Raw genomic sequence first — 16,383 nt, forward strand, 5'->3', positions numbered from 1 at the left:
CCAAAAGGTTCAAATGGCTGTGAGCACTATGGGACTTAACGTCTATGGTCATCAGTCGCCTAGAACCTAGAACTGCTTAAACCTAACTAACCTAAGGACATCACACAACACCCAGTCATCACGAGGCAGAGAAAATCCCTGACCCCGCCGGGAATCGAACCCGGGAACCCGGGCGCGGGGAGCGAGAACGCTACCGCACGACCACGAGCTGCGGACACGGTATGCCATTTCTTTTTGCATTAAATTGGGTGAAAACGCGACGACAGCTTATGTTAATCTTCAGAAGGTTTTTTGAGAGGAGGTTATGTCAAGAGCGCAAGTTTTTCGTTGGCATAAAATGTTTAATGAAGGCAGAACGAATGTTGAAGATGAAGACCGCAATGGACGACCATCAACATCATGGATGGATGTCAACTTGGCCAGGGTGCGTGAACTCGTACGAACTGATCGAAGATTATCCGTGAAAATGATTGCAGAAGAACTGCGCGAAAGAACTTGCCCCCCTTCTAACAGCCGTGTACCGCAAGTCTCTAGAGGAACGGAAGGTTCCAAACGATTGGAAAAGAGCACAGGTAGTCCCAGTCTTCAAGAAGGGTCGTCGAGCAGATGCGCAAAACTATAGACCTATATCTCTGACGTCGATCTGTTGTAGAATTTTAGAACATGTTTTTTGCTCGAATATCATGTCGTTCTTGGAAACTCAGAATCTACTATGTAGGAATCAACATGGATTCCGGAAACAGCGATCGTGTGAGACCCAACTCGCTTTATTTGTTCATGAGACCCAGAAAATATTAGATACAGGCTCCCAGGTAGATGCTATTTTTCTTGACTTCCGGAAGGCGTTCGATACAGTTCCGCACTGTCGCCTGATAAACAAAGTAAGAGCCTACGGAATATCAGACCAGCTGTGTGGCTGGATTGAAGAGTTTTTAGCAAACAGAACACAGCATGTTGTTATCAACGGAGAGACGTCTACAGACGTTAAAGTAACCTCTGGTGTGCCACAGGGGAGTGTTATGGGGCCATTGCTTTTCACAATATATATAAATGACCTAGTAGATAGTGTCGGAAGTTCCATGCGGCTTTTCGCGGATGATGCTGTAGTATACAGAGAAGTTGCAGCATTAGAAAATTGTAGCGAAATGCAGGAAGATCTGCAGCGGATAGTCACTTGGTGCAGGGAGTGGCAACTGACCCTTAACATAGACAAATGTAATGTATTGCGAATACATAGAAAGAAGGATCCTTTATTGTATGATTATATGATAGCGGAACAAACACTGGTAGCAGTTACTTCTGTAAAATATCTGGGAGTATGCGTGCGGAACGATTTGAAGTGGAATGATCATATAAAATTAATTGTTGGTAAGGCGGGTACCAGGTTGAGATTCATTGGGAGAGTCCTTAGAAAATGTAGTCCATCAACAAAGGAGGTGGCTTACAAAACACTCGTTCGACCTATACTTGAGTATTGCTCATCAGTGTGGGATCCGTACCAGATCGGGTTGACGGAGGAGATAGAGAAGATTCAAAGAAGAGCGGCGCGTTTCGTCACAGGGTTATTTGGTAACCGTGATAGCGTTACGGAGATGTTTAACAAACTCAAGTGGCGGACTCTGCAAGAGAGGCGCTCTGCATCGCGGTGTAGCTTGCTCGCCAGGTTTCGAGAGGGTGCGTTTCTGGATGAGGTATCGAATATATTGCTTCCCCCTACTTATACCTCCCGAGGAGATCACGAATGTAAAATTAGAGAGATTAGAGCGCGCACAGAGGCTTTCAGACAGTCGTTCTTCCCGCGAACCATACGCGACTGGAACAGGAAAGGGAGGTAATGACAGTGGCACGTAAAGTGCCCTCCGCCACACACCGTTGGGTGGCTTGCGGAGTATAAATGTAGATGTAGATGTAGATGTAGAACATCAATCGAGATACTGCTCGTCTGACAATAATTGAAGGTCTTGGTATGAGAAAGATTTTTGCAAAAATTGTCCCCAAAAATCGCACACCACAACAGCGAGAAATACGGAAAAATGTGACAGCCGATCTGTTAGACCAAATAGAAATCAATCCAGAGTTGTTGAGCCATGTTATCACTGGTTATGAAAGTTGGTTTTCTCGGTACGATCCAGAGACAAAACCCGGAAGTTCGCAATGGTGCTCAAAGGGATCACCCAGACCAAAAAACTCGCATGTCAAAGTCCAAAGTGAAATTCATGCCTGTGTGCTTCTTTGATTCCAAGGGAACTGTTCACAAAGAGTAGGTGCTACCTGGACAAACAGTTAACCAGTATTACTACAAAGAAATTTTAGAAAGACTTTGTAAAAGAGTTTTTCGTGTCCATGCCAACATTGCTGGTAATTGTATTCTGCATCACGATAACGTGCCATCCCTTACTGCTCCGTCAGTACAGCAATTTTTAACCTGAAAACAAATTTCAGTACTCCCACAGCCACCTTATTCACCAGATATCACTCAGTGCGACTTTTTTCTATTTCCAAGAGTCAAAACGACGGTCACTGGACACCATTTTCAAACAACACAAGCCGCCCAAAAAGCTGTGACGAGGGTCTCGGAGGATATTACAGAAGATGAGTTCCAGAAATGTTACCATCAATGGCAGAAGAGCTGAAAAAAGTGCGTGCAATCAGACGAGAACTACTTTGGAGGAGACAACACTAAACTTGACTAAAACGGTAAGCAATTTTTTTTACATCAGTCTCATTACTTTATGGTCGCAATGTTTTGTTTCAGAAACATTAGGAGCAGCTTCTTTTCTGCATTTCAGGGACGAAGAACGTATTTCCACTTCCGTAAAAGTTATGAGCTAGAACCAGTAACCGTTGACAACCAGGTTTCATTATAGGGAATTTCGCATTGCAAAGTCTTAACTGTCTAAAGGCAAGTTGTAGATTAACGAGTATCACAGATAATAACTTCTAATGCTGGAGCCGTTAAATATTAACGGCAATAAACAGATAGTAAATTTCAGATTTTAGTTTCATATAGCAAAATAGCAAAATAACTGATGATGGTCGAAGTAGAGAGGATACAAAATGTAGACTGGCAATGGCAAGGAAAGCGTTTCTGAAGAAGAGAAATTTGTTAACATCGAGTATAGATGTAAGTGTCAGGAAGTCATTTCTGAAAGTATTTGTATGGAGTGTAGCCATGTATGGAAGTGAAACATGGACGATAAATAGTTTGGACAAGAAGAGAATAGAAGCTTTCGAAATGTGGTGCTACAGAAGAATGCTGAAGATTAGATGGGTAGATCACATAACTAATGAGGAAGTATTGAATAGGATTGGGGGGAAGAGAAGTTTGTGGCACAAGTTGACCAGAAGAAGGGATCGGTTGGTAGGACATGTTCTGAGACATCAAGGGATCATCAATTTAGTATTGGAGCGCAGCGTGGAGGGTAAAAATCGTAGAGGGAGACCAAGAGATGAATACACTAAGCAGATTCAGAAGGATGTAGGTTGCAGTAGGTACTGGGAGATGAAGAAGCTTGCACAGGATAGAGTAGCATGGAGAGCTGCATCAAACCAGTCTCAGGACTGAAGACCACAACAACAACGGTTTCATATAATAAGTTTTCACAAAATATGTATTCAGTCACTAAGTCACACAGTACTAATCTCAGCATGGGATTTTCAGACGTTGCAGTCAAAGAATAACAATCATTAACAAGGTTTCACATGAACAGGTTACTTGGTTACATTTAAAAAATTTCGAACTTCATTATGAGTCACACATAATTTTTCTTAGTCCAAGCCAAGGCCGACTTCCGGCATTTCAGCACTAGAACTCGATAGGCTTTGCGACGTTAAGCTGTTTCCGGCTTGACAGTTCGCTGGCAATCGTTACATAAGTGTTCCACTTCTCAGTTAATTAAAAACAAAATTAACGCAGGGAATTTATGAAGAGATATATATCATGTGGTCCATTTTCGTGGCCATTGCCTATTTTGTTCAATATTTATTATCGGAATATTGCGTTGTGGTGCTGAAGCAGCGAGAGTGGTGTGACTTCTTGTTATTTGCTACAGCTGATCTTCTCATGCAGAACACCCTCCCAACTCCACTTTGATCCGTGGTCTTTACGTCAGAAGCATCGGACGAATGCTATTTGTCGTTTCTGATCGCGTTGCTTTCTCCTCGACATTTTGTAACCCTTGTCAAAATGTAATGTTATCTGTAGTAAAAGAATGGAAATAAAAAAGTTCTGTGGCAACAGGCGACGCCCTCTAAAGTCCCGAAACAATTCAGAGCTGCCGCATTGTCAGCGACGTTCAGTAGTGAGTGTCGAACTGGCTGACGTTTTGTACCGTCACTCAGCGACACTGACACAGGATCGTGTTTTAGCAGAGAGTCCGTCCTCTGTGGCGTGCACGTCCGACAGCTTCCAAAGGGAAGGTTAATTTGGTGTCACAGTAATTAACGCTGCGTTCTGCGACACTTGTCCTGATTGGTCGTAAATATGAAAGAGCGCCCAGATTGATTTTCATTTGCTTTTTTTTTTCCCCATGCATACGCTTACAAACATACCCTGGTCACACGTACAACAGCGACAGCGTTTTTGCTGCGAGTAAAACTGTGTCACACATAACGTCTCTCTTTATTGAACACTCTGTCTCAGTGTATGAGATGGCGCCGATGATCCAGCAGTTTACAACCACGAAACCTTAATAATAATAACGACAATTGTAATAATCAACATCATCATCAATTGATGAGGGGCAGATGGGTCCTTCTGCCACACAGAAGGCCGGAGTTGGAGCCCTGTCACCAGGAAGGATATTTCGTTATTTAATTATCAGTTCTCACTTTCCTGTTGGCGTCGCAAACGATGTGCAGGGGAATGATTATTGGTAAGCCCCTGTGCTATGTCGGACCTCTCTGATTTAACCTTCATGGTCTTCTAACGAGATACGCGTACGAGGAAGCAGTATACTGATTAAGTCTTATAAGACCGTACTCTCTCGGTAATCTAACAGTAAATCACTCTATAACGTTCAACGACTTTCTAGCAGCATTTGTCACTGGGATTGTATGTGCATCTCCTTGACGGTTTCCCGCTTCCTTAACCAACACGTGATGAACCGCACTGGTCTTCTTTGGAACTTCTTTATTACCTCTGTCGATCCTATCTGGTATGGATACCAGAATGGCGAGAGTTTTGTAAGCTGCCTCCTTCGCGAGTGGACCACACTTCCCGAGGATTCTTCCAATGAATCTCAGTCTGGTATGGCCTTCCCTATGATTGGTTTTAAATGGAATTCTTCTTCAACTCTCTCTTAGCCAGAACCGTATTTAATGGTTGTGGCTAGTTCAAGGATTGTTCATAAATCAGGTATTCCTACAGTAAAGGGTCTTTCCGCCTATGTAGGAAAACTAGAACTCAGTGTCGCAGAGAGATAATCGACCAGGGAGGTGAGGGAGTGCTTTCTAAACCAGAAGCTACCGCCATAATATAGACTGCAGTAGGAGGATCCTGCCCTCATACTGCGCAGTCCTCAAATTACACTCGAATAACTGGCGTACTGTACGTGGTACCAGTCCAAAACATGACTGACCTACCTCCCTACCGAACGCATGAGACAGCGTACTTCAGACGACTATTGGTACAAGCTCGTCTGCACACTATCACGTGATGATCGTCAGCCGTCGGACAAATCAGACCCCACTGGCCAAGGCTCCATTAGAGGAGTCCCTTGTACGATTTTTTTGGTTCTCATCTGTTGATATTTGCCCCGGGCGGCCACCATAGATCAGTGTTCATTGTTATGTGTCTCACCATAGCGGCTGAATATTCGAAAGAGGTAGTTGTGTTGATTGTCAATTCGGTGAGCAACCAGCAGTACTCTTCTTGCTGTGAAGTGGAAAAGCGCGCAGGACCCAAGACTGAAATGACCCTCCCATGTATGCTGACATACTGACAGACAAGCCGCATTGTTTACCTCACGACAGGAGACAATGGGCGCTGACACCCAAACTTCCAGATGTCTGATCGGTACCAAACGTTGTCTATCAACAGACTATCAAACAAAACTTAAAACTGCTAAACGCTGTCGCCCAAAGGAATTTGCGTAAACGGTAAGTAATAAGTAACACCCGACCTGTGGACACAGGAAGAGAGAAACTGTAGGCGTTTGTCCTGTACAGAACCTGTGAGGGAGTCGGTAGACTATTAGTTTGCCTTACTGGGGTACATGGTTCGAGCCCTGATGATGCCATTGTTGTACTGTAGTAAGCGTGAAACCTTTATATGGGACAAGATGTTCCTGACATGTAAAAGGAATGTTCGGAGATTATAGCAATCTTCTATTGGCAGTCCGCTTTCGCTTCCTTTATTTGAACGTGGCAAACCTAAAGATTACATTTGTAGTTTCATAGAATAAATATAAACAATCGGAACGGAACAATAAAGAAATAAGTCAATCAAACGTGAGAAAGCGTGCAGCATTCCTACAGCCAAAGTCTGCATGACCCGCTGAAGTGTCGGAACATAGAGGCTGTCGATGACCTCCTGAACGGCTGTTTTCAACTCAGCAATGGTTTTGGTGTTATTGCTGGACACCTTGTCTATAATACAACCCCACAAAAAGGAGTCGCATTTGTTCAGATCTGGAGAGTATAGCGGTCAATCGAGGCCCATACCAGTGGCCTCTGGACACCGCAGAGCCAGAACCCGGTCCCCAAAGTGCTCCTCCATGACCTCAAACGCTCTCCTGGTTCGATGTGGTCGTTCTGCGTCTTGTATGAATCACATCTTGTCGAAATCGGGGTCACTTTGGAGAATGCGGATGAAATGATCTTTCAAAACCGTCACGTACCGTTCGGTAGTCACCGTGCCGTCGAGGAATATCGCACCGATTATTCCGTGACTGGACACTGGACACCACACAGTCACCCGTTGAGGGTGGGGAGACTTATCGATCGCGAAATGCGCATTCTCAGTCGCATGAATGCGCCAATTTCGCTTGTTGACGAACCCATCCAAATGAACGTGGTCTTCGTCACTAAACCAAACCATACTACGCATACTAAGACCCATCATGCCCAGCGGCCAACCGTGTAGTCTGAACGTCCTAATTCAAACCGTTCAGAAGTTATGACGGTTTTATTTCATACAATTCAATAATTGTCACCCTGTAAATGTCTACGTAAACGAATGGGTAGCGACGCCGCCTTCGGTGTGGAAGGACGTGGGTTCTATTCCCGGTACCTCCTTAGACTTTTTTGTGATGTAGGGAGGTTTGAAACGGGATCCACTCAGCCTCTTGAGCCCAAATGAGGAACTGCCTGAATTAAGAAGCAGCAGCTGGTTTCACCACGATTCATCTACTGTCCGTAAGGGCTGGAGGTGTTTGCGACAGGCTGATCACACGTCCCTCAATCACAAGTCGCTGGTCGCACTGCTTTGTAAGCGGCAGACGGCCCGGTGGAACTCACCTAAGGACCCAGACACTGCGTGGTGACGGTTTATAAGTGTATGCTGGTCCGAAACATTAAACGGAAGCAAAACTGTTTGAATTTGGTTCGAAATGTCTGTAATTTCTGTTTGAGAGAATATTATTTTATCCATCCCCAGCAACTGTAGTCGTATGTGATGAATTAGTAAGCAACCGGTTGTACAGAAGAAATTTAATTTCTGTACCTGTTTCGGACACTTAGTGATCTTCTTCAGAGGCTTATACCTGTCGCATTATTTGACACTTGGAAAAAAAATGCGATAGGTATAAGCCTCTGAAGAAGATAACTAAGTGTCCGAAACTGATAAAGAAATTAAATTTCTTTTATGCAACTGGTTGCTTATTGTTTCAGTATACACTACTGTCCATTAAAATTGCTACACCACGAAGATGACGTGCTACAGACGCGAAATTTAAGCGACAGGAAGAAGATGCTGTGATATGCAAATGATTAGCTTTTCAGAGCATTCGCACAAGGTTGGCGCCGGTGGCAACACCTACAACGTGCTGACATCAGGAAAGTTTCCAACCAATTTCGCATACTCAAACAGCAGTTCACCGGCGTTGCCTGGTGAAGCGTTGTTGTGATTCCTCGTGTAAGGAGGAGAAATGCGTACCATCACTTTTACGACTTTGATAAAGGTCGGATTGTAGCCTATCGCGATTGCGGTTTATAGCATTGCGACATTGCTGCTCGCGTTGGTCGAGATCCAAAGACTGTTAGCAGAATATGGAATCGTTGGGTTCAGGAGGGTAATACGGAACGCTGTGCTGGATCCCAACGGCCTCGTATCACTACCAGTCGAGATAATAGGCATCTTATGCGCTTGGCTGTAACGGATCGTGCAGCCACGTCTCGATCCCTGAGTCCACAGATGGGGACGTTTGGAAGACAACGACCATCTGCACGAACAGTTCGACGACGTTTGCAGCAGCGTGGACTATCAGCTCGGAGACCATGGCTGCGGTTACCCTCGACGCTGCATCACAGACAGGAGCGCCTGCGATGGTGTACTCAACGACGAACCTGGGTGCACGAATGGCAAAACGTCATTTTTTCGGATGAATCCAGCTTCTGTTTACACCATCATGATGGTCGCATCCGTGTTTGGCGACATCGCGGTGAACGCACATTGGAAGCGTGTGTTCGTCATCGCCATACTGGCGTATCACCCGGCGTGATGGTATGGGGTGCCATTGGTTACACGCCTCGGTCACCTCTTGTTCGCATTGACGGCACTTTGAACAGTGGACGCTACATTTCAGATGTGTTACGACCCGTGGCTCTACCCTTCATTCGATCTCTGCCAAACCCTACATTTCAGGAGGATAATGCACGACCGCATGTTGCAGGTCCTGTACGGGCCTTTCTGGATACAGCACATTCTCCAGATCTCTCACCAATTGAAAATGTCTGGTCGAGCAACTGACTCGTCACAATACGCCAGTCACTACTCTTGATAAACTGTGGTATCGTGTTGAAGCTGCATGGGCATCTGTACCTGTACACGCCATCCAAGCTCTGTTTGACTCAATGCCCAGGCGTACCAAAGCCAATTTACGGCCAGAGGTGGTTGTTCTGGGCACTGATTTCTGAGGATCTATGCACCCAAATTGCGTAAAAATGTAATCACATGTCAGTTCTAGTATAATATACAGGGTGTTTCAAAAATGACCGGTATATTTGAAACGGCAATAAAAACTAAACGAGCAGCGATAGAAATACACCGTTTGTTGCAATATGCTTGGGACAACAGTACATTTTCAGGCAGACAAACTTTCGAAATTACAGTAGTTACAATTTTCAACAACAGATGGCGCTGCGGTCTGGGAAACTCTATAGTACGATATTTTCCACATATCCACCACGCGTAGCAATAATATGGCGTAGTCTCTAAATGAAATTACCCGAAACCTTTGACAACATGTCTGGCGGAATGGCTTCACATGCAGATGAGATGTACTGCTTCAGCTGTTCAATTGTTTCTGGATTCTGGCGGTACACCTGGTCTTTCAAGTGTCTCCACAGAAAGAAGTCACAGGGGTTCATGTATGGCGAATAGGGAGGCCAATCCACGCCGCCTCCTGTATGTTTCGGATAGCCCAAAACAATCACACGATCATGGAAATATTCATTCAGGAAATTAAAGACGTCGGCCGTGCGATGTGGCCGGGCACCATCTTGCATAAACCACGAGGTGTTCGCAGTGTCGTCTAAGGCAGTTTGTACCGCCACAAATTCACGAAGAATGTCCAGATAGCGTGATGCAGTAATCGTTTCGGATGTGAAAAATGGGCCAATGATTCCTTTGGAAGAAATGGCGGCCCAGACCAGTACTTTTTGAGGATGCAGGGACGATGGGACTGCAACGTGGGGCTTTTCGGTTCCCCATATGCGCCAGTTCTGTTTATTGACGAAGCCGTCCAGGTAAAAATAAGCTTCGTCAGTAAACCAAATGCTGCCCACATGCATATCGCCGTCATCAATCCAATGCACTATATCGTTAGCGAATGTTTCTCGTGCATAAATGGTAGCGGCGCTGAGGGGTTGCCACGTTTGAATTTTGTATGGATAGAGGTGTAAACTCTGGCGCATGAGACGATACGTGGACGTTGGCGTAATTTGGACCGCAGCGGCAACACGGCGAACGGAAACCCGAGGCCGCTGTTGGATCACCTGCTGCACTAGCTGCGCGTTGCCCTCTGTGGTTGCCGTACGCGGTCGCCCTACCTTTCCAGCACGTTCATCAGTCACGTTCCCAGTCCGTTGAAATTTTTCAAACAGATCCTTTATTGTATCGCTTTTCGGTCCTTTGGTTACATTAAACCTCTGTTGAAAACTTCGTCTTGTTGCAACAACACTGTGTTCTAGGCGGTGGAATTCCAACACCAGAAAAATCCTCTGTTCTAAGGAATAAACCATGTTGTCTACAGCACACTTGCACGTTGTGAACAGCACACGCTTACAGCAGAAAGACGACGTACAGAATGGCGCACCCACAGACTGCGTTGTCTTCTATATCTTTCACATCACTTGCAGCGCCATCTGTTGTTGAAAATTGTAACTACTGTAATTTCGAAAGTTTGTCCGTCTGAAAATGTACTGTTGTCCCAAGCATATTGCAACAAACGGTGTATTTCTATCGCTGCTCGTTTAGTTTTTATTGCCGTTTCAAATATACCGGTCATTTTTGAAACACCCTGTATTTGTCCAATGAATAGCCGTTTATCATCTGCATTTCTTCTTGGTGTAGCAATTTTAATGGCCAGTAGTGTATATTTGAGAGTGTTCAGATTTCAGAGTTAGATATTGCTGAAACAATTCTCGCGCTTGCGGACCGGCCGTAAGTACTAGTCTAGCAGCGTTTACCAAGGGACGTCGTCTGTGTTGGCGGCTGGGCTCGCTCTTAGCCATGCGAGGTAGTCACGCAGTATATTCAATCGAGGATGAATGTAGAGATTTCTCACGGAAAGGCTAGCTGACTCCACTTGGTGAGAAGTCACAATAAAACAGACGCGATCTGGCCTGTATCAGCGAGGGGTGAGCTGCGTCCACTCTTTTCCAGTGATACAGAACACTGATATCGACATCTGCAGTGTTGGAAGGCGAGGACACTGGCCGAGTTGCAGCAACTGCATTTGGCTACAGCCGTTTCATATTGTAGGTTCTTGTTACTTGCTCAGATTACCTGGAGTTACGAAATTACAGTGGTCCAAAACTAAAGTCTTGTTTATTGGCCTTGCAACGTATCCAGTTCCTGTGTTGATTGTCCACGGTCCTTTGTAAGATTGCCATAATTTCTTTCCTACAAATAATAAATGCTATTACTTTAAAAGAATAATTGCGTTTACCATATTTGTAATACTGGTCCTCTTAAACCTGATCGTATTAAAAGTGGCGCGTTCGGGAAGAGCAAGGTTCCGTCTCCAACAGACACACATCCTGGAAAGAATCAGAATATTCTCCCGAATAAAAACACAAAAGCTTCGAGGAGGTGCTATAAATCGTAACTCTAGCTACAGTGCATATTTGCACAACCGTGAGACGCATAGACACTATCGTTGAATATAGCATTTCTTCAGATGGTATGCATATATTCTTTCAAGTACAGTTAACGCCGCAATCAAAGGAGGGACACAATTACCAGGACAGAAAATTATCAAAATATGCGAAATGTATTGCCGACAGTGCTACGTGTATTAGGTATATAGAACTGCGAAGGCTATTGCAAGACAAAAAGGCTTGGAAGTCAGCATAAAAAGACAAAAAAGTAGGTAAAACATCTGACACGAAGCAGGAGAAAGCGCAGGACAGCCAAACGCATAGACTCACAACTCGAATTCATTATGAACAGTTCGATTAAGTGACTTTATAGAATGTATTACAAAAATCAACAACAAACAGTTCTGTAGTTTATGATGGGCAAATAAAAGTCTCCGTTAAACAATGAGTTTCGGGATGGGCGTGTTATACATGCAAAGAACAACATCTGAAATGAAATGGGATAAAAGTAAAAGAACACATATAAGCGGTAAAGACAGTTTAAATACATTTAGTGAATAAGCGGATAAGCGAAATATCATCATTCCCAGTTTTCCATTTACACAGTTTTATTTTTAATGTAAGGCAAAAATGTCGGTAGCAAGAAACTAGAGACTGAAAATAAGCCAGTTTATTTACATCATCTTTAGTAAACATGGAGAGACAAGCATTTATTTGACGAATTAAGCGAAATCTCTCTCCGCCGCTTGTGTCTGTCCATCCAATGCTCTTCTGAAGCGCTGCAGAATTCGCCGTTTTTAAAAAGCGGCGCTTTGAAACACGCGAAGAGGAGAAAAATGAAATTAATTCCTGTCAAAAGATTACGTTTGACTGAGTTAGCGAACGGTGTTTTATATCAGCATTGTTCTCGCTTTAAATCCTCGCTCGAAAAGAATTAATCTTCATTTAAACGGTTTATTTCGGAGAAAACGCCGTGGGGAAGTTACAGATCTTTATCTCTGTCGACAGGACTGTAAATCACGAGGTAAATGTAAAAAAAAGAGGCGAAAATACATACTGGTTAAAAAGAATGTTCCACCCTAGGTGAACATTTCTGGCGTGATTTGTGCCGGAGACAAACGATGCGAATTGAACGATCTTCGGAGTTACAGAACTGTAATTCGTTTCCGAAGATATATATAGTTTATGAATTAGTAGCTGGCGTGGACCACGAACTTATGCTGTTGCTACAAACTGGTTCAATAAACGGAGCGGAAAATCGAAGATCGTTGATTTCAATAGAAGTTTAATAATAAATATCTCTACGAAGACGATTTATATTTTGTAGGGCACTTTTCTGAATATATTTGGAAGTTGTAAGATAACAAAATCGTTTTTGTTCGAGGAAATTGTATTGCCATAAGTTTGTCGCGGTCTAAATATTCACCACGAACATAATTTTAGTAAAAAAAAAAAGCTCATTATCTGTGTTTAACTTTTCTGCAAGTTAAGAAAATGTGTATCTGTTCACGAATGAACCTCAAAGAAATTGAGTTTGTATGGTATAGAAAACAAAAAAAATTTTATTGAAAATACTCATACAGCGATACATTTTGCCAATATAATAAAACAAATTTTTATGAATATCTTTTCACATGACCCATTACCAAAGAGCATATAAACAAAAAAATGTGTTGTTATTTTACATATCAGTCATTAGACTGCTTTTATTTCTTTGTCTTTTGAACTCATCTTTCCTTTTCCGTATATCTGCTACTGCACTGAACATCCTCGGTTTTTTAGATACTCGAATCTTAGCGTGTCGCTACATTTTCTCATTCCAGTGTCCCTTCAAGAAGCAAGTTACCTAATCATGGAGGACCTTGGAAATATTCCATCAATCTTTTCCTTTCTTCCATTCACAGTTTTACATCTGTTGTTTCTAGTACCTACTGCTTCCGAATTTTATCTCTTTCGTTAAGTTTGATAAAATCTTGTTCTCTAACACTGATACTCATTCCTTAATCTTTCACGTTTATTTTCGTAGTGAACTCATCCAATTTTCGTGCGAATAGAACCAAATATCTTTCCTTTTCATCTCAATATCCGCTATCGTTAACAGCTGTCTGTCAGAGAGTGACAACATAATTTTATTTTACTTTCATTAAGTCGTTAGCCACTTCTTCTATTGCTAACTTCTGTTTAACACGTCATACGGGACTTTTAAAGCCTTCAAAATTAAACTGTGAAGACTAAACAAAACCATTCGAGTGATTCTGGCAGAGACACGAGCGGGATTCACACGCAGTTACTCAAATTTAATGACATCTTTTGCTTCTTTCGTAGCCGTTTTCATTGAAGATAAAATCTTCTGGGTGCGTGATGATATTCTTGAAACGTCTCCAAAACCTGACGTTTGATCCCTTTCTCAGGAATTTTCTGGTATTGTCGTAAGGCTGAATATAATTGAGGAGGAGCTCAACGGATGGAGAGAAACGCCAGTTTTTGGATAAGAAATTTGGAGAGGAATGTGACGCAGCCTAATCATTCAGAAGTTAAGACTTCTAATTGTAACTTGTTGTGGCAAGAGGGCTCGTTAGCACCCAAGCTCAATAGCTTCTTTTCTCCTCTAAAATAAAATTAATCCAAAAGAGAAATTAAAATATAGAGATAAATAATCGAAAATGTCGAAAATAAAAATGTACGACAATTTTAGTAAATTATAAATGTGTCTAAACAGGGAAAATTTTGATAAGAATAAGCTGCATGGCCCCCCATGAACCATGGACCTTGCCGCTGGTGGGGAGGCTTGCGTGCCTCAGCGATACAGATAGCCGTACCGTAGGTACAACCACAACGGAGGGGTATCTGTTGAGAGGCCAGACAAACGTGTGGCTCCTGAAGAGGGGCAGCAGCCTTTTCAGTAGTTGCAAGGGCAACAGTCTGGATGTTTGACTGATCTGGCCTTCTAACAATAACCAAAACGGCCTTGCTGTGCTGGTACTGCGAACGGCTGAAAGCAAGGGGAAACTACGGCCGTTATTTTTCCCGAGGGCATGCAGCTTTACTGTATGATTAAATGATGATGGCGTCCTCTTGGGTAAAATATTCCGGAGGTAAAATAGTCCCCCATTCGGATCTCCGGGCGGGGACTACTCAAGAGGATGTCGTTATCAGGAGAAAGAAAACTGGCGTTCTACGGATCGGAGCGTGGAATGTCAGATCCCTTAATCGGGCAGGTAGGTTAGAAAATTTAAAAAGGGAAATGGATAGATTAAAGTTAGATATAGTGGGAATTAGTGAAGTTCGGTGGCAGGAGGAACAAGACTTCTGGTCAGGTGACTACAGGGTTATAAACACAAAGTCAAATAGGGGTAATGCAGGAGTAGGTTTAATAATGAATAGGAAAATAGGAATGCGGGTAAGCTACTACAAACAGCATAGTGAACGCATTATTGTGGCCAAGATAGATACGAAGCCCACACCTACTACAGTAGTACATGTTTATATGCCAACTAGCTCTGCAGATGACGAAGAAATTGAAGAAATGTATGATGAAATAAAAGAAATTATTCAGATTGTGAAGGGAGACGAAAATTTAATAGTCATGGGTGACTGGAATTCGAGTGTAGGAAAAGGAAGAGAAGGAAACGTAGTAGGTGAATATGGATTGGGGCTAAGAAATGAAAGAGGAAGCCGCCTGGTAGAATTCTGCACAGAGCACAACTTAATCATAGCTAACACTTGGTTCAAGAATCATGATAGAAGGTTGTATACATGGAAGAACCCTGGAGATACTAAAAGGTATCAGATAGATTATATAATGGTAAGACAGGGATTTAGGAACCAGGTTTTAAATTGTAAGACATTTCCAGGGGCAGATGTGGACTCTGACCACAATCTATTGGTTATGACATGTAGATTAAAACTGAAGAAACTGCAAAAAGGTGGGAATTTAAGGAGATGGGACCTGGATAAACTGAAAGAACCAGAGGTTGTACGGAGTTTTAGGGAGAGCATAAGGGAACAATTGACAGGAATGGGGGAAAGAAATACAGTAGAAGAGGAATGGGTAGCTTTGAGGGATGAAGTAGTGAAGGCAGCAGAGGATCAAGTAGGTAAAAAGACGAGGGCTAGTAGAAATCCTTGGGTAACAGAAGAAATATTGAATTTAATTGATGAAAGGAGAAAATATAAAAATGCAGTAAATGAAGCAGGCAAAAAGGAATACAAACGTCTCAAAAATGAGATCGACAGGAAGTGCAAAATGGCTAAGCAGGGATGGCTAGAGGACAAATGTAAGGATGTAGAGGCTTATCTCTCTAGGGGTAAGATAGATACTGCCTACAGGAAAATTAAAGAGACCTTTGGAGATAAGAGAACCACTTGTATGAACATCAAGAGCTCAGATGGAAACCCAGTTCTAAGCAAAGAAGGGAAAGCAGAAAGGTGGAAGGAGTATATAGAGGGTCTATACAAGGGCGATGTACTTGAGGACAATATTATGGAAATGGAAGAGGATGTAGATGAAGATGAAATGGGAGATACGATACTGCGTGAAGAGTTTGACAGAGCACTGAAAGACCTGAGTCGAAACAAGGCCCCCGGAGTAGACAACATTCCATTGGAACTACTGACGGCCTTGGGAGAGCCAGTCCTGACAAAACTCTACCATCTGGTGAGCAAGATGTATGAGACAGGTGAAATACCCTCAGACTTCAAGAAGAATATAATAATTCCAATCCCAAAGAAAGCAGGTGTTGACAGATGTGAAAATTACCGAACTATCAGTTTAATAAGCCACAGCTGCAAAATACTAACACGAATTCTTTACAGACGAATGGAAAAACTAGTAGAAGCCAACCTTGGGGAAGATCAGTTTGGATTCCGTAGAAATACTGGAACACGTGAGGCAATACTGAC

The 16,383-nt window shown here is 43.0% G+C and overlaps 1 protein-coding gene across 1 annotated transcript in view; it reads right to left on the reverse strand.

Moving 5' to 3' along the window:
* The window catches only part of LOC126176796 (neprilysin-4-like), a 796,156-nt gene that overhangs the window by 196,489 nt on the left and 583,284 nt on the right, over positions 1–16,383 (reverse strand). The gene's annotated exons all lie outside the window — the stretch shown is intronic.

The sequence above is a fragment of the Schistocerca cancellata genome, chromosome 3 (genome assembly GCF_023864275.1).
Source record: "Schistocerca cancellata isolate TAMUIC-IGC-003103 chromosome 3, iqSchCanc2.1, whole genome shotgun sequence".
NCBI lineage: Eukaryota > Metazoa > Arthropoda > Insecta > Orthoptera > Acrididae > Schistocerca > Schistocerca cancellata.